The following is a 27,849-nucleotide window of genomic DNA, read 5'->3' as shown; positions in this document are numbered from 1 at the left end:
CTCTACTGTCACTATTTCATGCCAGATCCCTAATATGTTTGACACAGTCTCAGTGAGAGAGCAATAGTCAAAAATAATATTTCAGAATTTCAGAATAGGAAAATTATATTCATGAACATAGCCATCTCTCTGGTACCCATCTCTATGCTAAACATATCCATCTCTTCTCTGGTTTTCTTTTACTAATTGTTCGGATTGTAGTTATTGCCTGTTGAGAATTTTTTTTTAATTTTTGATTTTTCTTTAATTTTCAACCATTTAAAAATTGCCATGCCAATGCAAATACAGTGTTAATACTGCAGCTAGGGGAAGGATGGAACCTGGTTTGAGCTTCCAGTCAAAAACCCTCCACACTCTTCAGGTTGTTGCAATCTACTAAAATTGCTCCATAACACTCTTTTCCAAGACATTCAGTTACATGCGGAAGCCTTGTGCACCATTGACCTGCATCCAGGCATGTTGTGATTTTAAATTGTGAACAACTAAAAAACAACAACACACACATTTCCCACATAAACAAGATCCATGTTTATGTTAAAAAGATAATATGCTCTCCTCTGCTTCTGTGTTCCTATAATGAAAAAATGGCAACTGGCATTAAGGGTTGGTGACTTGGGCTGGTCCTCCTGCTGGAGGCAGTTCATATTTTCTAGTTCTGTTCCTGGAAAGTCACTGCCTTTCTTTTGTACTTTTGACAATGCCCTGTGAAAATTTTGTCATCTTCATTGCTGGCTTTCAACTCCATATCTCTAGAAGTTGAAGCTCTGAATGGAGAATGAATGCCTACCATCCCTAGTACATTTCTATGTAAATGTAGAGACATGATCATTAAGGCACCATCCACTTCACACTCCGTTATTTCATACATGCTTGTTTCTATGGTTTTTTTAATTTGTTGCTCTCTCTCTCTCTCTCTCTCTCTCTCTCTCTCTCTCTCAGTGCTTATCCAACCAAAAGAATACATTGCCACATTGTCCTTTTGAGTCTTAATACAGTGGAGGGACAGAATGTTTTCAGGGTATATGAACAGCTTAGCAAGCTTCCAACAGTAAATAATAGTGGGGAAAGTGGGATATGAAAATTGCCTTGTGGTATGACAGGTCATACCTGGGGTGTTAGAAGTATGTCCTTTTTATCAATGAAATGTTGGAGGGTATGTCAGAATATAAGTGCCACCTAAACATGCCAAAAGAGCAAGCGAGCTCCAAGCTGCATACAGGAGGGGACTGGAGAATGCTAGAGTTGGAAGAGACTTTGGTGGTCTTCGAGTTCAGTCCTTGCTCAGTGCAAGAAACACTTAAAAACTGCCATATATAAGACAAGGAAGAACAGATTGTAAAGGATAGTGTAGCCTATTAACTGAGTTAGTTAACTTCCTAGACTCAGACTTTTTATTTTAGGCATGTGTTACATGCAGTAGTGTGCAAGGAAAGCCCAGTGGCCCATTCCTTTGTGTAAAGCAACATTGGGAGTGAGCAATTTGCAGTAGGGAAGCAGGGAGGATGGTTAAGCCCTTTTCATCTCACCACCTGATTTGCAAAATATTCCAAATATAGTAGATGGTTTTGATTTGGGGAAGTGGAATATGGTAATCCTAGTGGGATGCCTTCAGAACAGATACTGCTGTCTTGGCTTGGAAATAACATAAGAATTGTCTTGCTAGATCAGATCTAGTCCATTACTCCAACATTGACCAGTTCGGGTGATATCTTAGCAGCTTGCACAATTAGAAAGGAATTTGCCAAAAGTGCACCCATCTTGCCATCTTCTGTGGATGTGCTGACACCCTCCTGGCATGTCCCTTTATTGTGTTTATTATGGGGTGGGGTGGGGCTGTTCATCCAAATAGCCACCTACATATGTTTCAAATACTTATTTAAACAAGTTTCAATGACTCTGTCCAGTCTGTGAAAAAGTGGCCTTTCCTAGTGGCTCAATTCTCCCAAGACCCTAAATATGCTGATTTTTACCTCAGCTGCTGATATGAATAGCCTAGGTGCAGCAGGCAGGGAGGCATATGCTGCTGAATGCCACAAGGAAAGGAGTCAAGGCTCTTGGATTGTCTGGTTGGGCAAGAACATTGCTCTACAGTTTCAGCTTCATAGGCATTAAGGCTGTGCACAACTGCTATGAGAAGCACACACAGTATAGGTGAGCCTTTTTGGCTGTTTGAGCCAAAAATATGTAGCATTTTTTCATTTTCACTCCATAAACATTTTCATCGATATTTTAAATTAACACATTTTCTTCTTTTTAATGAGCACTTACCTTTTATTTATTTATTTATTTGGTCAGCTAAAGATGCCTGTTCCTTTGCTTGCACATACTCAGAACAGCAACTCTCTCTGTGAGGCTTAGTTGCTATAGAAACGATGTCCTGCTAGCATCTCTATCTAAATTCAGACCATAGTATTAGACAATAAAATTAATTGTGTACCTTATGCTTAGCACTAATCTAGCTCATTTAAATTTTTTTGTTCTGCACTATGAGAGAGATTGTGGGTGAATTTATCACAGGTACCATGTCTTGCCACAGCACATATAAAGAAATACGTAATTCATGGAAGGAAAGAGACATGGGGAAAAGGTGTAGTTATCCGCTTCAGCTTGTGAAGCATGTCATAGCAAACAGTGTCTGCCCTGAAGAAACCTCCCTGAGACTTAGTACCATGGCTTCCTGCTGTCTGCAATTATATACAATACACAATAGTCCAGTTTAATATAAATGATTGAAGGATGGTGATCAAGTCAGGGAAAATACTATATAGAGCTTCCTGGTTGATTTTGTCTTAATGGCTCTGGAAGGACTAGGAAAGCCCATTTGTCTGTCTGTGTGTGTGTCTGTGTGTGTGTGTGTGTGTGAGAGAGAGAGAGAGAGAGAGAGAGAATTTTGTGTGTGTGTGCTATTTTCCACCTCTCAGAAAGTGGAATTAATTAATTCCACCCATTAATTAATAATGTTAATGGATTGTTCATATTCAAGATCTGTCAATCACAAGTAGAACATGCTTGTATATAGAATGTATCCTTCTCATGAAGACAGAATTATTTTTGAAAAGTAATTTCAATTATTCCTGCCTTTTAGTTTCAAAAATGTGTTTGAGGGGAAAATGAGGCTTTGGTGACATCAAAGAGCAACAGAAAATATATTTTAAATGGAGGCTTTGTAGAACCACACCACACATACACACTCTTAACACATTCTCTCTCTCTCTCTCTCAATAAAATAACTATGTAGCACAGGAGTTGGTACAACTCAATATTTAATTCAGTAATCCAAAAACCTTCTGTTAAAGATGAGAGTTAATATGCTTTAAATGTTCACTCATGCGCTAAAAAACATGGAAATAGCAAATTAAAATGTCTATCTATAACTTCTGCACCAATCAGTTCCAGGTGGTTTTGGAGGAAACTGATTATCTAGACCCATTTCAAACTGGCTTTAGAGCTGGCTATGGGGTTGAGACAGCCTTGTTTGGCCTGATGGATGACCTCTACAGGGGAATCGACAGAGGGAGTGTGACTCTGCTGGGTTTTTGGGATGTCTTGGCAGCGTTTGATACCCTCGACCATGGTATTCTTCTGAATTGCCTGGGGGAGTTGGGGATAGTGGGCACTGCTTTGCGGTGGTTCCGCTCCTATCTCTTGGGAAGATTCCAGATGGTGGAGCTTGGTGACAGTTGCTCCTCAAAATGGGAGCTGTTATATGGAGTCCCCCAGGGCTCCATTCTGTCACCAATGCTTTTTAATGTCTACATGAAACCACTGGGTGAGCTCATCGGAAGTTTTGTGCTGGGTGTTATCAGTATGCTGAAGACACCCAGATCTACTTCTCCTTTTCATCTTCATCATCAGGAAATGGCATTCACTCCCTAAATGCCTGCCTACAGGCAGTAATGGACTGGATGAGGGATAACACATTGAAGCTGAATCCAAGCAAGATGGAGGTGCTCATTGTAGGGGCTCAGAATCTAAGGAATGAGTTAGATCTCCCTGTGCTGGATGGGGTTACACTCCCCTGGAAGGAGCAGGTACGCAGCTTGGGAGTACTACTGGACCCAGGCCTCTCCCTGGTATCTCAGGTGGAGGCCATGGCCAGGAGTGCTTTCTACCAGCTTCAGCTGATTTGACAGCTGTGTACAAAGGCAGCCCCACGTAGAGCGCATTGCAGTAGTCAAATCTGGAGGTTACCAGCTGAAGCATCACTGTAGGTTGTCGTCTTCAAGGAATGGTCCTTGAAGAGGACAAACTCAAAACAGTGGTGCATCAGCTGGTAACCTCCAAATTTGACTATTGTAGTTCGGAAAATTCAAAATGCGGCAGCCAGACTGGTCTCTGGGGTAACCTGGAGAGACCATATTATACCTGTTTTAAAACAGTTGCACTGTCTGACGATATGTTTCCAGGCAAGATACAAAGTGCTGGTTATTACCTTTAAAGCCCTGAACAGCTTAGGTCTGAGTTATCTTAGAGAGTGCCTTCTTCTACACTATCCCGACAGCACAATCCCCTCATCATCACAATCCTCACCACACAATCCCATCATGATCCCCACTGCATGATACCCTCCTCATCTGAGGAGGTCCATCTTCCATTACCAGCAATACATGTGGTGGCGACTCAGAGGTGGTCCTTCTCTGTAGCTGCTCCTGGGCTGTGGAATGCATTCCCTACATAAATCCGTAATCTGAGTTCATTATTGGCCTTCAGGAGAGCCCTTAAGACCTATCTTTTTGGCCTGGCCTTCCAGGATTTTTAAAATGTCAAGGTTTGGCCTGGTTTCCTAGGGTTTTAAAAACTGTTTTAAATATTTTAATAATTGTTTTATGTTGTTTTTACAGTTTTTTATTTTAACAGTTAATTGGTTTTAGTTTTATTTTAATGTTTTATTTTAATTTTGGAAGAGCGGTATAGAAATCAAATAAATAAATAAATATAAGCTGTATAGTTTCATATATTATGCTGGCTTTTTAAAATGGGCACTTCACAATGGCTTTCTAAAGATACATCAGACAGAAATCTATCAGGTATATCTGAAAGAATTGATTATGCTGGACTAGGAACATGTGGCATTTCTGGCTAGACACTTATTATATAGGCAACAATTGGGGAAAGCACTGTGCCTGGTAGAGATGCACTAGGAAGAAATTCATTGGGGCATCTCTAGCAAGTGCTTGGGGAAGCTGCACCTATTTGGTTTCTGTTTGGATGCTTCCATTCTCAGCCCAATGTTGAGCTGAAAGACTGAAGCAAAGTATGGGTGCAGTTTCTAAAGCCAGCATAATGTATGAGACTGTACAAAGTCTTTACAGCTGAAATGGTGTGGAAGTTATGTCTAACGCTTTAGCTTGCAATTTCCATGCTTTTTAGAGCACAAGTGAACATTTAAAGCATCTTAACTTTCATTTTAACCCAAGGTTATTGGATTATTGAATTTCCTGTTTGAAAAGGAAAACCTGACTGGGCAAAGTGGGGACAAGAAATGTAGCAGTGGCTATTGCCCATGCTGACAAAGTGAATTTTCCATATTCATAGGCAGTATACCCCTGATGTAGAACCTTCATGTTCAAATGCAGGCTTTTAGCTGCTCATAGGAGATAGTATACATTTAATGGAGAACATCCATGTCCAAAGGCAGTTTACTGCCTTGTCTGCCATTGCAATACTCCCCACCCCTTCACCTCCTGCTTTGCATTTCCTCCTGTCCAATTGCCACCTTGCTACTCGCTCACATGCCCTTGCTCACATGCCCATTTGCCACCCTGCCATCACCTTGTATGGTCTCACATGGCCTCCACCACTTAGCTGCCACGTCCCATTCCCTCATAATGCAAGGGAAAGTGGGTCCCAGCTTCTCTGCCATACAGTTCCTTGCGTCCTTTCCTTCTGTACCTTTGCCGCTACGTTGTGTCCCTCTCAAGTCCATTTAGCAGCTTCTCACTACCTCACATTCCCTCGCAAGGCCATTATCATGTTGCCACCACCTTGCATGCCCTTACAGAGCCTCCTGCCACCTCGCCGCTGCCTTGCAAGCTGTCGTGAGCCCCCTTGTCCCTGCACTGCTGCCTTGTGTGCTGTCACCTCTCCATTTGTTATCCGCTGCTGCCTTGCATACTGTGTATTGCCCCAGTACCCCCACCTCAGTGAAGGGAGAAAACAAAAGCCCATAAAAGGCAGAGGAGGGGAAATTTGTTTACAGAAACGGCGGAGTGCTCCTCGATTACAAGCAACTACATTTAGAAGCAGGAAGTCACTTTCCAGACCTTGCCCCTCTCACTTCTGGCTTCAGAACACTCAATGGGCAAAATTGCTGATCTGCGCCCTTAGTTGATTTCACCCTGTGTTCATGGGACTTGAAAGATGAATAACTCAGGGAATACTAGCAGCTCTTTTCAAAACAGCCACAGGATTATGCTTCAACATATACTTGGATGTAAAAATTAAATAAATGAACTTTAACAAGCATAAGGTGTGTTATTTGATGTTAAAGAGTAGCCAACATTTTTTTCTAGAATTTAAGGGTCATTTTAACAGATGCCGCATTTCTCAGCCATTTTACAGGAGTGGAGAAATGGTTTTGATTTTATGCCCAATAGGATGTTGAAGGCTGATAATGGTGGAATATAGAAATAGCTCCTCATCTTAACTCTACCTGCATGACCATGCCAGCATAATAACTAAAATAATTAAGACGATTTCCCACTGGACTGTCTGTAACATGCCCTTTGAAAATGTGGCAGCACTAGCTAAAGGCCCTACGATACTGTTGTGCAAATTGCTTTGAAGCTGCCCTAAGACCCAGTTTGTAAATTGCACAGCATGAGAGAGAGGATACATTTGAGGGAACTTAAGGTTTAGTGTTCTATACCTGACACATGCTCCGTGTGAATCTCACCCGCAGTTAGTTCCTTTAGCCCTAGATGCATGTTTAAGCTCAGACCCCATTCACATATTAGACCTTCAAATTTGAACTATGCTAATGGCGAACACACAAATTTATAACACAGAGAATCTTCTTTAAGATAAACAAGCTTTCCTTTAGGAACTCTTTATTGCTTTAGTCCTTAAGGACTATCTATCACAGAGGCTAAAGTGGTTTCTTGCGATTGGATCCTTGTTCTTCTGGAGATTAGCAGAACCTATGGCAGGAACCAAGGTTACAGAACTCCTTGCAGGTAGGAAATTTAAGGGATGCTCAAGGGTTGTTGAAGCAGTAAATCTTTATCAACAGTATCTAAGGATTGGCGCTCTTATGCTTGAATATTCAGGTGTCTCTTATAAGTGAATATTTCCCCATACAAACATATTATTTGCACATATAAAAGCAGATATCAATGGAATGATTCTGGTTTAGCCTTCTCTCTGACATGGCAGTTTTCTCTGTGCAGAAATTATTTTTGAGTGGTGCAAGGCAAGGTTGTATTTAGTATATGAGCCCCTACCTGCTGCTGTCTCAAGAGGTATGGCCCAGACACAAGTGTAGTGCCTTTGTGAGAACTAGGTCTGTGCCTTTATTATCTGGAGGCTTGATTGTTATGTTTTGCATGAGGTTGTCTTTGTCATCTGTTTAAAGATTGTTGATGGATCCAAAACATGGCGTGGCATGTACCTCATGACAACTGACAGGCACATGCCTGGGATTCTGAGATTCTTTAGATATTGTACATCTTGTCTTGTACAAGAATAGACTAGATGGTTCGTTAAGTCTTTTCCAGAGTTATGATTTTATAAAAATTATAAAGCCTCCAAGAAAAATCTGAACCGGCATGTAATAGCTATTTGATATTTTAAAAACGGTATCTCTTTAGAATGATCTTACCTGTCCTGAGCATTAGTTATAAGGTGTCTTATGAATTTAAATAATTAATACATAATTTGAGGTTAGAGGGTTATTAAGAGCAATCACAGAATTTTCAGTCAGTCCATTATTATGTATTCTGGCCCAATGGACATAGAATAAAACATGAAGGAAAAAAATACATCCGCATACGATAGCAACAAAAGAAGAAATAAGATCAGATTGGACAATCCAGCTATATAGTAAGATTTTCCTGAAATTCTTGAAACCAAATCCAACAATAAATTTTCTAGCTTTTTAATGTTGTGTGAGGTGATCAGTATCAGTCACCAAGTATGTCACACATGACCCTATCAGTTTTTTAAAATGAAGATTAGTTATCAAAGGTGTCATGGAATCCCTTATACATTGGGTGGGTGTACAGCTTCTACCTGATTAGAACTGCAGAGGCAGGTTTTTAATGCCATAGGGTTCACAATGTATTCTCGCAAGAACAGCTAAGGGGATGACATTGTCTTGCCATAATGATCCGTGGTGTTTTATCACCGCATTTTAGTGTCAATGGGGTCTTGTATATCTTCAAGTTCAGTTCAGTGCAGGAAAATGCTACAGAATCCCTGACAGAATGCTGACCAACATTTGTTTGAAACTCTTTAAGAAGGGAGAGCCCACCACTGCGTGAGAGTCTTCCAGGGGACTGAATGCCCTAGGAAATCTCTTACCTCCTATTAGATCAATGTGTTCCATTTCGGATCAGTGAATCCAATTGAGAGAGCCTTTTGACTGGATAGGTCCCATTAGGTGTTCTGTACATATATGATAGTTCTCTTGCAGAGTTAATGATATTCAATAGGATGTCTGGGTAAATATGCAGAGCTTGAAAATGGAGGCTCTGCTTTTCAGGAAAGAAGACTGCCAAAGAGAGAGGCTGTGGTATTCAGAATTTTCTAGAATTCACTTAGAAAGATGTATAGTTTTTATATACTATGTTTATATAACTTTCCCTCCTAAATATATGGCGTATTAATAACTCAGTTGATAGTTAATATTTTCCTCTTGGGAGAATGCAATTCAAATTCAAAGGGAAATATCAAGGGGCACTTCCAGGGCTGCATGGAGCACCATCTTGTTTGTTGATTTATTTTAAATTTTAAAAATCTAAAAATAGCTTTTTAGAGACTCTGTGGAAGTTCCAGTTGATCAATTATCTTTTACAAATCCTATTTTTCTCATTCAGAAGAAGATTAGCAGTTGCATTTTTAGAGTGTTGTCTCTATAAGAGATCCAAAGTTCTTTGTAAATATATAATGGTAGGTTCATTTCCAATTTTGGCAAGAGCATTTCCAGACAGGTTTAGCTCACTTCTCCTCTAGAATAGAAGGTGTGCATTCACATATCAGCCAGATTACCCTGAAGCCCCTGTGAGCTATTGGGGAACACTCCAGACATGATTTGGGTTTTTTATTGCACGTTAGAACATAGACCAATTTATGTCTGGGGTTAAAAAAAATCCACCTTTTTGTGTCTTTTGGAGTTTTTTGTTTGTTTGTTTGCAAATTTGAACTTGCAGTATAGCCTCAGTTGAGATATTCCCTGTTCCCCAGAGTTTGAAGAAAAATGTATTTTGGTAGGCTGAGTTTTTTCAAGACGTATAGCCTATTAAAACCACAGAGCTGAAAACAATTGAGTGATTTAGGACTAATTCACACAACCAATGGACAGGTGGAAAAAACACAAACAGGTTGCCCATGCTGATGTACAGATCATGGTAAACTGGTTGTGTGTGACCACTTCTATATGCTGGATTCATCCTTTGGTGTGCCACCATGGTTGATTAAACTATGTTTAGAGTGTTTGCAGTAATGTATCAAAAGCACATATGGTTTTGTGAATCAGTTGCTGCATAACTCATTTAAGATGGTGTGAATCAGTGGTCCCTCTAATTTTTTTTCATCTCTGTGCGGAATGAGTTTTGTTCTGGGTGGCAGCATCAAGGCGGTGTGTGTGCACCTACATTCAGAATGGGGCCTTCCTGATTCAACCTCTGCAGGATCTAAAATGAACTGAGCAGACATCCAAAAACTTGTGAGCGCATGCACATGCACACGCCTTAGAGGGAACAGTGGTGCGAATGTATTCTGCTTATGTGTGACTGGTTTTGCTTGAGCAAACCAATCACACCCATATTTACTGTGTCAGTGCAGAGTTGCTAAAAGCTCTTTAAATGTGTTGCTTTTGGGTCCATTAGTGCAAGGAAGCCCCTTCCTTCTTCAGAATTCCAAGTGAGGCAAAGAGGACTCCTAACCATGCATTTCTGAGTTAGAAAGTATTGTGTGCATGTGCAGCCTGAGTCTGTCTTCTTTCTTTATGACTAAGATGGCTCTGCTGAAGCTTTTGTCTTCACATTTGGTAGGTAATTGTTCCTGCAGAAATAAATAAAATATTCAGACACTTGTTTGCATTAATTATGCTGCAATATGTTTTGCTAGAAAAAGGTTTGTGTGACACGTTCTTTTTTTGTTTTGTTTCCCCACCGCCCATCCAAGATACTGTACACATGGACTTTTCAAGCTTAGCAAATGGAGACATTAAAACCATTTGTAGGTGCTGAGAAATTCAACATTACTTTATAAATAATTTTAAATTAAACCATTGTACCAGAACTTAATACTAAAACTAAAACACTGCACTTTAAAACTGTAAACATATTTAAATTTTCTGTATTAAGACACAGATAGGGCTAACATTTTTCCTTGTACTCTACTCAGGACATTAACCAGTATTAATGTTCTAGTCCCTTTGAGTATGTAAGAGAGAACACAGGTTAATTTTAAAATGAGGGAGATGACAATAAAGACAGAGTGCTGAAAGAGATGTCATATTCCATAATGATCAAAAAAGTTAAAAAATGCATGCTGTTCATCATACTGGGTTGCATGTGGAGAGCAATAGAAATCTGTTTTTCCAGACATGCTAATCTATATCCTGGAAACCCTTTGGCCAAAATATGATCTTTAACCTTTAACGCTTGTGGGTTTTCATTATAATCTTCAAATTCCTTGACCTGGAAAATATATCTACACATTTTGTTTTTTAAAAAATTGTGGAAAGCTATCAAAATCAGTTCTGAATGAGAAGTGTAGGCTAATGGATGCATAGAACAAAGCAGTTTTTCCCTTCTCATGATTATTTTCTTCTTCTCCTGTGATTATTTATGAAGTATCTAAATAATATGTGGATTGTTAAGATTTAAATTGCTCTTTTTTCTTGAGGATTTAAATCTATCTTTAAATTGCCTTTATTTAAACCAGTCAACCCTGGAATTATCATCAATAGAAATGATATTTCCTTTATGTATATAAAGTTATTTAAAACATTAGGAAGAGCACTATATAAATATTAACTACATGCTTGCAGCCAAATACTTGGTTAGTTGGTGTAATCAATAAATATACAGCCCCCATCCCATCGCCACTGCTAACTGGCCTCACTGTGTTCTTAGGATTGCCAGTTCGCAATGCTGATGTGACAGTGGAAGCCATATCAAAATTTCCTACTAGACAATTCCCACTCAGGTTCTTGCTTCTCATCACATTTACCCAGTCACCTAATCCTTCAACCCTTCCTAGCATTCCTATGCCTTGGACCAGAGGTTACCTAGATAATTTTGGAGCCTGGAGCTAATGGCCTCCCCCCCACCCCCCGCCGCAATAGAATTATCACCCCCCTACATGCACACATGCATGCACAGACGCGCGCGCACACACACACACACAGAGTGACAGACAGTATTTTTAACATGTGGGTTCTTGCATTGTTGTTGCAGTATGGCTCCTTCTTCATAGGTTTATCTTGGATATAATATTTTAGTTGTACAAATCTTGCAGTTCAAGACCTCCAAAGCATGTAAAACAGCCTCATTTTGATATGACTAAATTTTGGCATTATACATTTTATACCAAAATGGTACGTAATTTTTACAAAATTTGATACGGTACATTTTATGTTCATAATATTAGAAACAATAAAAAGTTAAGAACTAACATGTACAGTATACACTTGTGTATATATAGTATTTACACAGAGGAAAAACGGCTTATAAAAAATCAATAAAAAAGAGTTTTTAACTTTTACTATACAGAAACATAATGAAAGTTTGCTTCAGGCACTTATATTTGTTAATGTGAGCAATAGCTTGAAAAAAAGCTCACGATTAGGGGGGGAAAATACCTCTACCTTTTGGTTAATGGATTGTTATTACAGATACAAAAATAACATTTGAGTGTCTATCTAGTGTTTCTTTTTAGACTGTGAGACCTTGGGAGGCAGGAAACCATATTATGTGTAAGATAAGATAAGATCATGTGTAAATTGCTTTCAGAACATTTTGTTGAAAAGTGATATATAACTTAATAAGTAGTAGTGGCCGGGGGAGGGTTCAGGGAGCACTGCCAAATCCTACTAAATTAGAAAGTCCCAGGAACAACAAAAAAGTGAAAAAGTTAGAAAGGCATAGAGGAAAGAGTAACTATTGTGCTGGTTTGTTTCCCTTAACTACAGAACTCCAATTGCAGAGGACATATCTCATTGAGAAAGGGACGGTGGGGGTGGGGGGATGGGGTGGAGGGGAGAAAAGTTTCTCCGACTTGGCGCTAAACGCAAAAGGAGCCAGGATGCTGGAGATAATCTCCACATGTAGAACAAGAACACTTATTTTTTATATTTTCCCCTTAAGGGGGGCAGGATTTCTTGGTAGGTTTATTTTTCTTTCTCGGGAGCCACAAAGGCCACCTCATCCCCCTGCTCCAAAAAGAGAGAGAAATATCTCCAGGAATGGGAGAGCTACAAAGGAAAAATTCTTACTGGTTGAAAGTGGCCGGCGCAGTGGTGGCCACACATCATACAAATGCACAGGCAGCGGCAGCCAGGAAGGGAAAGTTGGGGGACTTGAATCAAAGCCTGGGAAATGGCTGGGGGAGAGAGAGTGATCTGGTGTCTCAGCAGTGGGAGGGAGAGAGGAGGCTGGCTGGAAGGCACAGTACCGGAAGGGCTGGGTTGCCAGGGGGCAGGGGAGGGAAAGGGATCTCTGCCAGATCGAGAGAGAGGCAGGGGGACCACAAATTGCAGCTAAGGCATAGAAGAAGAGTCATCTCAAGATATTCTATGGAGGTGTTCTGAGGCTCCTTGAGTGGAGGAGGCAGAGCGGAGGCCAAGGGCACACAAGCTGAAGTGCGACTGAATCAGGCAGGCCAGTAGCAGGTGGTAGCCCTGCCATCGCTCACCTCACACGAATCTTGCCAGAACACTCTGCCACCCGGCATAGTATGGGTGGGCCAGCAGCACTCTTTCTCAGCATTTGGACCCACCCCCAAAGCCTCCAGGGTACCAGACGTTGGACAGGAAGTCCGATCCTACCACTGTCTCAGGCTCCTTCCAAGTTATTAGCTACAGAGTTGCCCTGTCCTAGGCCCTGAGTAAGGCTTAAATCTCAGCCAAATCCCAATCTCTCCCAGAAGCTGGACAGCAGGCCTTCTCGAAGTTGTATTCCCTGAGAAGGTGGAATGTTTCTTAATGTTTGATGCCACTACACCAACTTAACCAACTGGGTCAGATGATTCATCACTACAGGCATAATGCAAAATAAATTCCATGAGAGAAGTGTCATAGCAGCATTTAAAGCAAGCTTTTTACAGGGAAAATCTTCTGGATAAGGAAGACAACACACCTTATCTTTTCAAACATGCATACTGTCTTTACATGAATCAAAGACTAGGTTTTTCCAAGTTTTTTAATATTAGAAATTGGGATGTTGTCTTAAATTCAGAGTCCTGTTCCTTTTGAGTAAATGTAGGTATAACCTGTATTTAAGGTCTACGTTTAAAGAGGGCCATCTTAAATTCATAGTCTTCTTTGATTTGGGTAAATATGGTTATTAGAATAAAGGGTATTAATATGAATTGATAGTTTTAACCAAGTCCATAAGCAGTTTTACTGGATCAAGGAAAATGGGGTACAAAAATGCTCCACAGGTTCATAAGCCTCTTTGGAGAGAGAGGGAGAGAGGGAGGTAGTACTTGGGACTGAAAGAATACATCATGGCTAGAAATTAGGACTAGGTTTTTCTCCCATGTATGTGCAGTTGTAAAAAACTTGAGTGCCTACCTCAATGTTTCTGTCCTGTCCTAGTCTCAAACAGGTGCCCATGTGTCAAGTAGGACCTCTGACAGCTCCGAGGAAGCAAGCTGATCCAACAAGGTCTCAGCTTCAGCTGAACTCTTATCTCTCTTGACCCTGACTATCTCTATCAGCTTCCAACTTTCTTTTGCAGACTGTGGAACCTTAAACGGAAGCCTCTGGGCCTGGAGGCAAGCACTTTGCCATATCTCAGATATTTCTTTCCTGATGCACTCAATGCATCAGTGAGTGGGCACTGAAGGGTAAAGATTTCTGGTATATATGGGTCTGATCCCTCTATTGAATCTGGCTCAGGAGGTACCATCCCTAAGGATCTGCGTTCAGGTTCCAGGGCTTCTCACCACCCAGTTCATCCTTGCCACTGGAACCGAGGTCCTGCACCTTGGCAGCTGGTGTTGGTGATGGGGATCTGCTCAACTCATTCTCTTTGGGATCTGAATTGTGGTGTTAGCCCATATCCTCTTTCTACCACCCCCGTCCTCTCTGGTGGGAACCACTGACTTTATCCAAGAAGCATAGTATAGACAGGTATGTGGTGCCATCGAGGAAGTTGGCCTCTGCTTGGATCAAACAGCAGTGTTGTGTTTAGCTAGACCAGTGCAACAGCAGCCTAGGAAGGATAGCACTCCCACTATTGAATCACACGTACCCTTAAACCTGACTTCCTTTTTTAGCACAAAAGATATGCTAAGACTATGTGAGGCTAGAGAGCCTTTTAACCTATTTAGATATTTCAGAATGTAATCAAGGTCAGTTCCCCAAACCATGCAAATTGGACACAACAGAGCCTTTTTGTTCTGTCCTTCCTCTGAATAACTGTTACTGCACCACACCCTTCTCAAGCCTGCTCCCCTTTTTCCATTTTGAAACATAACACATTTTCAGCTTTGTATCTTTATAGAAGACAGTGTCTCACTCAATGTGTTTAGGGGAGACAGTAAGTCCCGTCTCCCCTAGACACAGGTGGTGGTGTTCGGTTTGCAAGGTTCATCCTGAAGGTTCCTGGAAACTACATCACTGCTTCTTCTGCTATCGAAGTTTAGTGAAACCAGCTGCAGCCCCAGAACATCAACTTGGCCAAGTACCTGACTTTGTACTCACTAGGAGTGTGCGAGCCAGCTCGGTTTGAGCTGGGCTCGATGTCAAGCTGGCTCGGCTTGACTGGTTTGGGGTCGACTGGCCTCAGCCGGTCCAAAGTTCAAGCTGAACCAGGCCTGGTTTGAACCAAGCCAGCTCAGAGCTATACTGGTAAAGGGACTGTGGTGAGCAGCAGCAGAGGCGCTGTCCAAAGTATTGATGGGGTGGGAGGGGAATAAATCTGTACTTAAGTAGAAGTTGCAGTGGCCATGGTGGAGGTGGTGGATGCCCTGCTGGCCTCTGCCTGAGTAGCCGGGGCTCATGGTGGCCCTGTTTGGGCCTCTGTGCTCATGCAAGGGCCATTTTAGTAACTTCTGCATGTGCAGAGGCCATTTGTGTGACTATGCAAACTGCGTGGTCACACAAATGCCCTCTGTGGTTGCACAGATGTCACTAAAATGGCCCTGTACATGTGCAGAAAGCCAAACTGGGCCACCGGTGACCCAGGCTACTCAGGGGGAGGCTGGTGGGGGAGCTGCAGCCATTGCCACCATGGTGGCTTCTATTTGTATTTATTTTCCCCTGCCCCCTCTATACTGTGAACAGCACCTGGCCCCCTGTACTGGTAAGGGGTAATCCTCACCAGATTCTGCCTTACCAGTATAACTCCAAGCCAATCAAACTGGCTTGGTTCAAACTTGAACAGGGTCCAGTTTGACCAGGCAAAAACTGGGCCAGGTCTGACTGGCTTGAATCTTGTCTGGATTTGAACCAAACGAACAAATCTGATTTTGTGCATATCCCTAGTTCTCACCCCATTTCCCCTCTAAGCTGAATCACTAGGGTGTTGAGCCCCTAATTAGGCACACTGGATGGCAGGGTCTGGAATAATTCTTGAGAACACATTGCAAACCTTGATCTCTGTGTGAGGGACTGCTGCAGGGAGACCTGCCCTGGACTGCCCTGGCCACTCTTGAAAACGGGAATCCTAGTGTCCCTTTCCGTGTGGGCTTTCCATGGGCCCATATCTGTGCCTGAATACCTGAAATACCTTGACTCCCAAGTGAAACCCAAGTGAAAGGAAAGCCCCTGAAGCTTCAGTAATGGATTGGATGAGGGTGAACAAGTACTGATGGTTGGTGGTTCCTCTGCCCAGGTGAATGATGTTCAGCCTGTTCTAAACAGGGTTGCACTCTCCTGGAAGAACTAGGTTCACAGTTTGGAGGTGCTCATTGATCCAGCCAGCACTGTCACTAGAGGCTCAAATGACTTCTGGGGCTCAGAGCACCTTTTATCAGCTTTGGCTGATCCACCAACTGTAACCATACCTGGACAGAGATAGCTTGGACACAGTTACTCATGCTTGGGTAACCTCTCGCTTAGATTATTGCATTGTATTATACATGAGGCTGCCTTTGAAAATCGTCCAGAAACTGAAGCTGGTACAAAATAGGGCTGCAAGATTATTGCCTGGGACTGGACATTTTAACATATTACACCAGTGTACTAGCTCCCAGTCCGTTCCAGGTCCAATTCAAAGTACCTTTAAAGCCCTAAATAGCTTGGGACCAGTTTACTTGAGAGAGTGTCTTGCCCCATATGTCCCAACCTGGACCTTAAAAGCTTCTTCAGAGACCCTCCTCTGAGTGCCCCTTCCAAATGAGGTGAGGCAGATGGCTACTGGGGAGAGGGCCTTTTGGGGTGTTCCACCCTATTTATGGAACCCAGTGAGTTTCTCCTGGCTTCATCACTTTGGTCTTTTAGATGCTAAGTGAAAACCTTTTTGTTTACTCAGGCCTTTTAAATTTTGATCTGATTTTAACTGATTTTGGGGGGGAAAGTCTTTTAAATTGTTTTGTATTTTATTTTATATTTTCTTTCTCCCCCTTTTTTGGTCTGTTATGATTTAATGTGTTGTGTGTTTTTATCTCATCTCATGTTTTAACATTGTGTTGTAATCTACCCACAGAACGTTATGTTATGGGGTGGCTAACAAATAAAGTTTATTATTATTGTTATGCACACTTTCAGATCTGGTTTTTGAGCTAATTCCCCTAGTTTGTTCTGAAAGTGGTCTGTGTGCACCTGTGTGAGCACGTGTGGCAACACCATTATCACTGGCCATTATCACTGGCCATAAGCATTCTTCTTAAGCTCTTTTGCAAATACAAATAATAAATTGTGCATTTTAATTTTCAGTGGGAAACAATTCTAAAAAACAGACTCTATATATTTCCATTATATAAGATGTTTCATATTAATGCTTCTAGCTTTACTTGAACATTCTGTCTTTCATTCACTCTCTCACTCTGAGGTTGAATGATCCATATCCAGATATATCTAACAACTTTCTTCAACTCACTGAGTTTATGTTAATGCACAAAGCAGAGAGCAGGAAGTATCTAAGTAGCTGCTTAGAAAGTAGAGACAGCACACAAGTTCAGTAAAACACATTGCCAAATACCCTCCTCCCTCAAATACTTAAACAATGCACACACTTTGTTTTGCATTAATATGTGGAGCATCAGGGGCGTAGCAAGGTTGGAGTGGGCCCTGAGACAAGATTTTAAAATGGGGCCCCCCCACTCAAAGTCCAGGGCCTCCGCACACCCCAGGCCCCCAAGGATTTAAGTCTGATATTCCAAAATAAGTATGCTGCCTGGAAATACATTTCACTGAATACACACACGCACACGTCACAATATATAGTGATATACATTGAGTACTATACATTTGTTTTACTTTTAATGCCTAGAACACACTAGAAAGATGAATGATTAAAATGGACCCCTCGCTGCAGATTAGCCAAGGAGACTTTCAACCATGCAGGGTGAGCCTATGTTTGTTTTCTCAGAATTCTGAACAAATTCAGTCAAGTTTGATTCCAGGAGGTTTTTCACAGGAGGCTTTTAAAGCCCTTTAACACACATCTCCTCTGGAATGGAGGTGCTGCATTCACATGTTGGCCAGATTTACCCTGAAGTCCCTGCAAGTTATAGGGGAGCAGTTCACACACAAGAAAAATAAAATAAAATAAAAGCAGAAGGCATGCTTCACAGTTCTCGCTCAGACCTTCTGGGTTGCAAAACAACTTGAACATAAGTGCATTTATAAATGAATGAATAAAATAAATATAATACTGTTTCTTCCAGAAGTTTTTGTAATTTTCTGCCATGAAACAAGCCACTTATAGGACTTTTTAGATAGTTTTTTTTAAGCCAGCAAATTTTCCAAGCTGTTTAAAAATAAATATTCAGAGACTTCTCAGTCCCTCCCCCCCATATCAAAGCCCTATGGCAAGCAGATGCCTATATATCCGGGTGGGGGTGGGGAAGGTAACCACAAAAAGGAGTTCACACTCTACCTGGCAGCAGGGGGTCTTCTGCTGCAGAGAACAGTGGAGGCCTCTCTGGCTGCCGCCTCCTTCCGGGCTGGCTTGGGCCCTACTGGAGTTCAGGCTTCACAGAGGCCTACACGAGGCCTCCGTGGAAGCCCCGCCCACCCGCCGATCAGCTGAGAGGCAGGAGAAAAGGAGCTCTTTGCAGCTTGTCTGCTGCCTCGATTGCTGGCCAGGAGAACAAGCTGGAGAGACGGCGAAGAGGGCAAGTGGCTGAGGGGCCTTGGGACTGGGCAGGGGGCAATGGGGAGTCACGTGAGGTGCCTCTGGGGGGCCCCTCCAGGCAGTGGGGCCCCCAGACAACTGTCTCCCCTTGCCCTATCGTTGTTACGCGCCTGTGGAGCATCTGTACCAGATCAGTCCATACTGGCAAATGCTTCCCTCCTTCTAGGGAAGTGCAAACCAGCTCTAGTCTGAGCCTGTCCAATGTCAAACTTGGCCAGCTTGAGAGCTTGCCCTAAAGTGGAACCAGACCCAGTTTGGTTCGAATGAGCAAAATCAGCCCCCTCCCCCGCTGGTCCAGGGATTCTAACTTTTTTTTTTAAAAAAACTCACCGCCTCTGCAAGTGTGGCCGTGGGGGGCGGCTCTCCCTGGATTCCTCCTCCCCTGCTGGCCTCCCCCTGGTCTCTAATTGCCTCAGTTCAGGCCATCTGTGTATCCTGTTCTGGGCCTCTTTGTGCTGGTGGCAGCCATTTTGGAGACTGCCGTGTATGTGGACTGGCCTTCTGTATGGCCTGAGTCACATCCGCCCATGCAGATGGCCAGTGTGCATGTGCAGTGGCCTCCAAAATGGCCGCTGCCAGCACAGAGGCTCGGAGTGGGGCACGCAGGGACTAAAATGGCCCAAACCGTGCTGATTTGAAACTGAGGGGAGGCCGACGGGGAAGGGGGAATTACCAGAGACCTATTCCCCCTGCAGCTGTAGCAGTGCCCCCCAAGGCAGTGAGTTGTTTTTAAAAAATAGTTTTTGGTTAGACCCCACCCCCCCCAGACTGGCTCATATTTGAGCTGAACCATGGGGTATATTCGGGGGTGGCGGGGGGGGGGGAGATTGAACATACCTAGTTCTGTTTGAGTCCAGCTTGTACTCGAACCGAACCGGGCATATGGGTTTCATGCACACCTATCTCCTTCTGCTCTGCTAAAGTCAGCACCATCAATTTCTACTGTAACCTGTAGTAGTACTAGGCCTGCATAAACTTAAGGCACCATAGGCCTAAATCCTGTCTTACACGTTGCTTTCTTGGGCCATTAGGTGGCTGCCACCTCTTTCCTCCATTCCAGCAATAGGCAGTAAATTGATTTCACACTGTTCACTTCAGTTATAGGAATATGCCCAACAGTACTCATTCTTGGGTTCTGTTTTACTGGGTGGGATGGCTTTGCAAATTTATTTATTCATAAATTTTAATTTAATAATTAATTATTATTATTAATTAATAATTATTAATTTAATAATTTAGTTTAATTTAATTTTAATAAAACCAAATTATAAAACCCCATGGTGGCTTACGATTTTTTTTTAAAGGGAGAGAAAAGTATACCCCTGTGGTATCTGCCCCCTTTTGCCACAGGGGTAGCGCAATGTACTGTGGCACCTGAAGTGAGGCACCAAAAGCTGCCTTGGCCCAAGCTCCTGGTGGGGGCCCATCCACCTTTTCAAAACCATGAGCTTTGGCAGTGGACAGGAGGGACTGTTGCCAGTGACAATAGTCCCTTCTCAAGCTTCTTGCAAGCTTTGCAAGGAGTATGAGAAGAGGGATTCCTCACCAAGTCTGCAAGAGTTAGATTGGTGCCAAAGAGCTGCTCTGATGGGGAGCATCTTGCTGCCCACAAGATGGCACTGCAATAATCTGCCATCAAAGGCAAGTGCTTCACCTTGCCTCATGAAATGGTCACCCCTGACATAACAATTAAAACAATTTAAGTACTTAAAACCTTTAAAAACAATTACAGCAGATAAGAATAGTTAAAACATCAACCAAAAGCCTAGTTAAACATGTGTATTTTAAGGCCTTCCTAAAGGCCACCAGAGATGTTAATCCTCTTACTTTGGCAGGGAGCATGTTCCAAAGCTCAGGGATGGTTATTTGCATCTCTGATAACTGAGATGTGAGCACCTCTCTCATTTTCTTTTGCACCCACTTCTAGAATACCGTTAAAAGGGAGAATTTGCATATCTTATCTGTGGAGATATGTGCATGCTCCTGTTGAGAAAAATCATAAAACTGCTATTAAGGCATTCCACAGAGCAGAAAAACCAAGTTAAAACCTCTGCCATGCATGTGTGTTGGGGGACAGTCTCAAAATCCATTTGTTTGTTGATGGTTGGCATGTTTTTCCATGAGGAAAGCAGAACGGCATAAACTTCTTATCCTTATGGATGGATCTCAGGTGTAAACATGGCCCAATCATGCATGCACTGTCACATACTGTAGAGAAAGAGAAGAAACTGCTGGATCACTAGATGACTAGCTCTGTGGATATCTACTGTGCGTGTTTGCCTTTTCAGTTCCACTGTGGTTATTTTTTTCCCCCATTTAACTGAAATAAACATTACTAAAATGTGCAGTTAAAGGTTAATTGTTTCTTTGACAATATTGCTATGAAAGTAATCAGTTTTATTGCTTGAGAGGGGATGTCATAATTTGGCCTTGAAACAAACCTGTGTTTCCCATCTACTTTCCTATTAGCATCTCAGCAAATTATATGAGGTTGTGTGTGCTTAAAAAGCACTGAACATGTATTTATTTATATATGCATTTGATTTAATTTCCATCGTGACAACAATATTTATAGGGCATGATAATTACATGATACTTTTCTAAAAGTCGAGTAACAAATAATTGAGATAATTGAAAGATTTAAAGGAGTAAAACCTGTAGTGCTTAATCTGTAAATCAGCAGCAAACTGGAACAACAAAATCTAGTATAAAGATTTTTCATAGGCTTGATGTAATATTGTGGAAATGTGAAATGCCAAGATTACTTAGTAGGGCTTATTCTTAACTATAGAAATAGTACAGGAAGAGAGCAGTTGATGATAATCAAGAGGGATAATCTCAATTAATTGAGGAGAAGGAAGGTAAACAAAAGTAGAAGAAAACTGGAATGAACTGATGGTAGCAAAAGAGTTAAAGTGAAATGAGAAGGGCTTTCAAAGGTGTATCAAGGGAACAGGGAAAGTAGGTCTATTAATAGAGTAGGAACATGAGCCTAATGATGACTCAAAGTGACAGAGAAATCTTAAGACTGATCATCATTCAAGTACTTATCCCTGTTCCTGACCAAAGACTAGTAAAGTTATGTTCTCTCCTAATTGGAATAAGGAGAAGTTCATTTAACTCCTGCGGGTGGTTCTGGCACATATATTTTTGCTCTAAATTGCATTTTGCTCCAAGCAAGAGGTTGTCTTGTCTCCACCACCACAGACTGTGAGAACTGCAGGGGCATGAGAGTAGCTGAGTGTAAATGTCTTATTGTTTTCGTGTGTGACTGTATGTGTGTGTGGGTGATTCTGGATGACCGTGCAAGAAACTGTGAGTGGCCTGTGTGGTTGTGCATATATGCAGTTATACATGGCTGAATTATGTTATGATCCTTCTCTACGCCCTTCTGATAGTGACTCTTCTGATGTTGACCCAAGTCAAGATCATCCATACAGGAGGCCTTTGAGTCTACCAGGTTTGGAGTTGGAGTGACAGTCAAAAGGAAACTCCTTGAAAGCATCTCTTAGGAGAAAGCATTACCAAATTCCAAACCTAGGAGGAACTGCTTAGAGCTGAAACTATATACAGTCACCCCTCACCAACTGCAAAAGCTCCGTTCCTGGAAAACTTCACGGTTGGCAAATGTGTGGTTCACCAGGCATTATAACCAATGGGAAACCGGGGGTTAGGAGAATCGCAGTCACAGAAAGACTGAAAATGATTTTAAAATTAAAAAAAATCTCCCCGACCCCTGGAAATGACCACCCGAACCCCGAAAATCCCTGAACCCCTCCCAATTTAAAAAAAAATCTCACCAAACCGCGGATACTCAGGTTGCAGGTTGCAAGACCTGCCACAATTTCCCAGTTGTGGATACTCAAATTCATGATTGGGAACCCCACGGTTGTCGAGACATTGCTGTACTACCAAAATGGGACTGTCATTCAAAACAGAAAACTCTGTGTCAAGCTAATGTCTAGTTCAATTTGTCTGTTGTCCTGGTACACTGATATGTATTCATCCGCCTCTCACTTAATATTACTTGCTGGCAGGAACAGCAAGTTCCTGTTGTTCCTGTTGAAATACCCATAGAAATGATATATGGACAAAATGTGTATCAAGCTAGATGTAACGATTGTGGAGTGGTGAGCTCAAGGCAGTTTTCTGTGGTGGTGCCATGTTTTGTAACATGTAGTTTTGTCCTTAGACTTTTCAAGTGAGGCATTTGATGAGTCTAATAATCAACAAAGGCTGTTCCCTTTTCATATGTGGTTCTTCTTGAAGGGCACAATCAAAGCCATTCAATGATGTTCCTCTCCTTGCCTCCACTATTCCTTCTACCCCCAAGCCAATCCCCAGCACCAAAAGTGAGTCAGACTGGTAGAAAAGTGCCTGAAGCAACAGAACATGGAGAAGAGTTTGGTTCCCCTTATCCTTTTGATGTTAAAATGAAACATCCCTTTCTTTGCTTTATCTGCATGGGGTAGTCATGTGAATATACAACAGGACTGATCAATTTAGGCCTCCCAACTGTTTTTGGGGATTATGGGAATTGTAGGCCAACATTGCAGGAGGGCAGAAGTTGAGCCCTGATATACAGACATGATTGTTCCTATCATATCCAGTTTAACCCTCAGTTGCAATAAGGGATCTGTCAGATTAACACCTGCCCTTCATGGGAACATTTCCTGATCCAGTGCACCCTGCTTAACTGTATCTTGCATCTGGGCTCTTCATATTCCCCATAATGTTTCCACAGGTTGAGTATCCCTTATCTGGACATCTGAAATCTGGAATGATCCAAAATCAGGACACCACACCATAAAAAACAAAAAACAAAAAAAACGCCTCAGCTCACTCGCTTGCAGATTCCCAATTTTGCTGCTTTTAAACATGCAGTCAAAACTTACTAAGTTTGCATGTTTAAAAGCAGCAAAATTGGGAATCTGTGAGTGAGTGAGCTGAGGAGTTCTGTTTTTATTTCAGAAGGTTGTTAGTGATGGGGTTTTGTCTGTAATTGTCTCTAGTTGCGGCTCTGTTTTTATTGTGAAACTTTTTAATATTTTTTATTTTTATATTTTCTCACTTTGGCGCTAGAGGGAAAAAGGAAAGCCCCCCTCCTCCATTACCTGCTCAGTTTGGCGCATGCTCTCTTGGCATCTGTTTTGGTGCTCTGGATCCCATGCCCAAGATATATCATTATGCAAATATTCCAGAATCAAGAAAAATCTGAAATCCAGAACAGTTCTGTTCCCAAGCAGTCTGGATAAGGGATACCCAACCTGTATTTGTCTTAACTCATCCCTCACACTATTCATAAATAAAAATGTGTTTTTAAAAAAGCAAGAGTTTTGATTTCATCATAAGTGAAGAGAAAAACATATTGTGAAGTTATTTGTGTATATCAGCATCAGGAACATTAATCTTTATTGCCACATTTATTATCTATTACAATACTTTCAACTGAGTGCCTGTGGGATTCACCCCCCTGCTTTTTATAGATTCAGTAAACCCAGGCAGCCATGATGTCAAGAGTTTCAAGTAATTATAGAAATGCTTTTCATTTGAATAGCTGTTCTGTTATGGAGTAAATGCTCTTTGGCTCTTAGCCTTTTGTATTGTAACTTATCCTTTTATCTTTTTTTTCCCCTCCCCAGTGTGTTTGGCAGACAGGATGTTGTTTTGTTATTTATTGGCCCTTTAACATTACCTGGGATTGAATTCCATTAGTAGGTGGGAATCAGAAAAATAGTTTAGCCATATCTCCATATCAGGGTGTTTTATAGCTTCAGGGAGCAAGTTGGTTTTCTCTAGTAGCAACAAGAGGGGCAGCACAGGACAACTTGATCTTTGTCCTCTCTCTAATTGCAGTTGCTGCCCTATGGCAATTCAGTGGCTCAGATCAGAAACATCTGTAGTCTGGTCCAGCATCAAACAAGCTACTGTAGAATGTGTGGAGGGAAAGTATCAGCTCCATCACTCTTTGAAAACTACCTGTGCTAGTAGTACAGTGACGGTATGGTAACATCATATAGTCTTAATAATGAAGGAATTTGGCAGCAAATAAAATCCTCCCCTGAAGTATAGCCCATATCTTAGTTACATTTGACATAAGTCTATACACACTTTGGTTTTGATGTCACCTAACAAACAATATATTACATAATAATAGCCAAATGACCTGTTTACATTAGACAAGCCCTACATAAGGAGGAGCTGTATTTTGTCTTCACAGATAATTGGCTTTGCTGTGATATTTTGGTGGGAATTAGTTGCTATCTAAAATAAACTGTACAGTAACACCTTTTACTAAAAATGTGTTGCCCTATTGTTTCTTTTAGACCTTTTCCCTATTGGATCAGCAAGATTGGCTACAATTTCTTGAAAAATTATATTACAACAGTTACTGTTATTTCTCAGCTAAGAGAAAGCATTGCTTCCTTATTAATGATCCCTTTTATTCCTCTAGTTGTGAAACTATCCTTACATAATTGAATTGGGATACCACTGCTATCCCAGACTACTGACTACTTCTATGAAGAGGAGGCCCCATTTTTATTGTAGCATTGTTAAGTCCATTCATTGAGGAGTGGAATTAAAACCTACTTATACAGGAGTTGAGGGCCTAGAGACAGCACTTCTGTGCAGCAGTCATGTTTTAGTAGGAATGCAAAGATATTTTATCAGGTTGGACTGGGAGTTCATAGCAGGGTTCATATGCCTGCTTTTGTGTATTCAGCTGCAACAAAACAAAACAAAAACAGTGCATTTTAAGACCATTTGTTGTGGCTAGCTTTTCTACCACATTAACAAGAAAATCTATTACATTAACCAACAAAAAGATGCTTTTGAAGAATGATCATATGTGGTCATAAACTAACAGAGGGAGGCTTGCCTTCCCTAAATGGCTTTAGAGGCCCAAGGGTTCTTCCCATACAGGTCAGCAACTATTGAAGTGGCAGCAGAATTGTCTTAATCTTTCCCAGGGCAAAGCTCATTAGTTGACTTTCAGAAACTCATTCTTTGCATATTATTATTGTATATGATTTGCCCATTAATACCTGATTGATTGACATTCATAGTTGGTATCTATGTCTGGAACAAGGTCTCTTTCTCTGGAGGAATGACTTTTTGTTCAGAGGAAGGGAAACTGTGGATGTCACCCATCATGTTCATTTGGAAGTTAAGTGCCATTAATTTATATGCAGATTACTCTAAATGTAAATGTGCCTAGGACCAGGTATTTTGGTGCAGTTCTGTGGGTCAATATTTATTTATCATATTTATATACTGCCAGACATGTGTATCCCTAGGCCGTGTGCATAAGTTAAAATACAACAAATATAGAACAGGATAAAATGATTAAAACAATTTTATGATATAAAACAGACAATTTAAAATCAATTAAAAGCCTGATGAAACAGGTGTGTCTTTAAGGGACCTTTAAAAAAACAGGTGGCAATGGAGAAATTCTGATTTTAGCAGACAGTGCATTCCAGAGCCCAGGGGAGTCACAGAGAAGGCCCAGTCTTGAGTATCCATCAAACAAGCCAGTGGTAGCCGTAACTGGACCTCCCAAGATGTTCTTAATACGCGGAAGGGTAGTTTCTAGACTATGTACAAAGGCAGCCCCACACAGAGTGCATTACAGTAGTCAAGCCTGGAGGTTATCAGCATATGTACCACTGTTTTAAGGTCATTTACCTACAGAAATGAGTGTAGCTGACAGATCAGCCAAAGCTGATAAAAAGCGCTCCTGGGTGCTGCTTCAACCTGAGGAAACTAGACAGAGTTTTGAATCCAGGAGTACTCCCAAGCTACATACTTGTTCTTTCTGAGGGAGTGTAACCCCATCCAGAGCAGGCAGATCTAAACCATCTCTTGAACTCTCCACAGTCAGTAACTCTGCCTTATTTGGATTCAGTTTCATTTCGGATTGTGCTATTCCTCCTCCAGGCAGGCATTTAAGGCAGGCATTTAGAGAAATAATGCCATTAGCTGATGAAATTGATGTGGAGAAATAGATTTGGGTGTCCAGCATATTGTCATCAACACCCTGCACCAAATCTCCCGATTATCGCTCCCAGTGGTTCAATTAGATGATAAAAAGCATTGGAGACAGTATGGAGCCTTGTGGAACTCCATACATTAACTCCCACTTTGCAGAGTAAAACAGTGCCACCCAATCCCAACACCCTTCGGTGACCCAGTAGGATACATAGTCCTTGGTATCGAAAGCCGCCAATAAATCCAGAAGGATCAACAGAGTCAAACTCCCTCAGTCGATAGCCAACTAGAGATCATCCTTCAGGTTACGGCGGCCAGAATATTATATGCACAGAAATGGAAGACCAATGAACTGCCTTCAAAAGAAGATTGGCTGATAAAGATTTTGGAATATGCAGAAATGGCAAAACTTACAACACTGATTAGAGATCAAAGTTTAGAACGTTTCAAGGAAGATTGGGAACCTTTTTTGGTTTATTTAAAGAATTATTTTCCTACTATGGATCTTACAGCAGGATTTGATATTTGAAATGCAGGTTGGGCAGATTAATGGTGGTGGAAGGTTTAAATTTGTGGGTTTTTAAAATTAATTTTATAATAAGGGTAAAATTTATAGTTGTTATCACGAAAAGAGGTGCGCGGGAAGTCAATTTTGTAATTGTGTTTATTATGATTGTTATGGTTATTATTATTATTGTTAAAAGTTAATAAAAATTTGAAATTAAAAAAAAGAGATCATCCTTCAGGCTGACCAAGGCAGTTTCAACCCTTACCTTGCCCGAAAACCTGTTTGAAATGGGTCTAGGTAATCTGCTTCCTCCAAGATTGCCTGGAGCTGAGAGGCAATCCCTCAATAACCTTACCACTTACTACCCACTCAATCACCTTACCACTTACATGATAAAAATAAGAGCTTGGATGCTGCTGTAAAGACATAAGTTATGAAACAGAAATATTTTCCATCTATTATATGCTAATTTAATTAGTGTATAAAACACAAGGTTTGGCATATGAGCTCTTTATGCCAGCTTTGAAAGAAAGGCCAAGGGAAAGTAATTGTTTTAAAAGCATGTAATGAATATTTGCTTTAGCACAATGATACCAAAAGGATGTACATCACAAAGATCAGAACCAAGCTGTAGACGATTTCCAGTAGGGATGTGCA

At 41.4% G+C, this 27,849-nt stretch overlaps 1 protein-coding gene and 1 long non-coding RNA gene across 8 annotated transcripts in view; one reads left to right on the top strand and one right to left on the bottom strand.

The window, feature by feature from the left end:
• The window catches only part of GPM6A (glycoprotein M6A), a 313,262-nt gene that overhangs the window by 193,129 nt on the left and 92,284 nt on the right, over positions 1–27,849 (top strand). The gene's annotated exons all lie outside the window — the stretch shown is intronic.
• The window catches only part of LOC128325899 (uncharacterized), a 34,181-nt gene continuing 13,343 nt past the window's right edge, over positions 7,012–27,849 (bottom strand). The window contains exon 3 of the long non-coding RNA XR_008307719.1: positions 7,012–10,221. This is a non-coding gene — a long non-coding RNA (uncharacterized LOC128325899). The remainder of the gene's footprint in view (positions 10,222–27,849) is intronic.

The sequence above is a fragment of the Hemicordylus capensis genome, chromosome 5 (assembly GCF_027244095.1).
Source record: "Hemicordylus capensis ecotype Gifberg chromosome 5, rHemCap1.1.pri, whole genome shotgun sequence".
Lineage (NCBI taxonomy): Eukaryota > Metazoa > Chordata > Lepidosauria > Squamata > Cordylidae > Hemicordylus > Hemicordylus capensis.
Note: the sequence above shows the minus strand (reverse complement) of the source record. Positions and strands in the feature narration are given on the sequence as shown.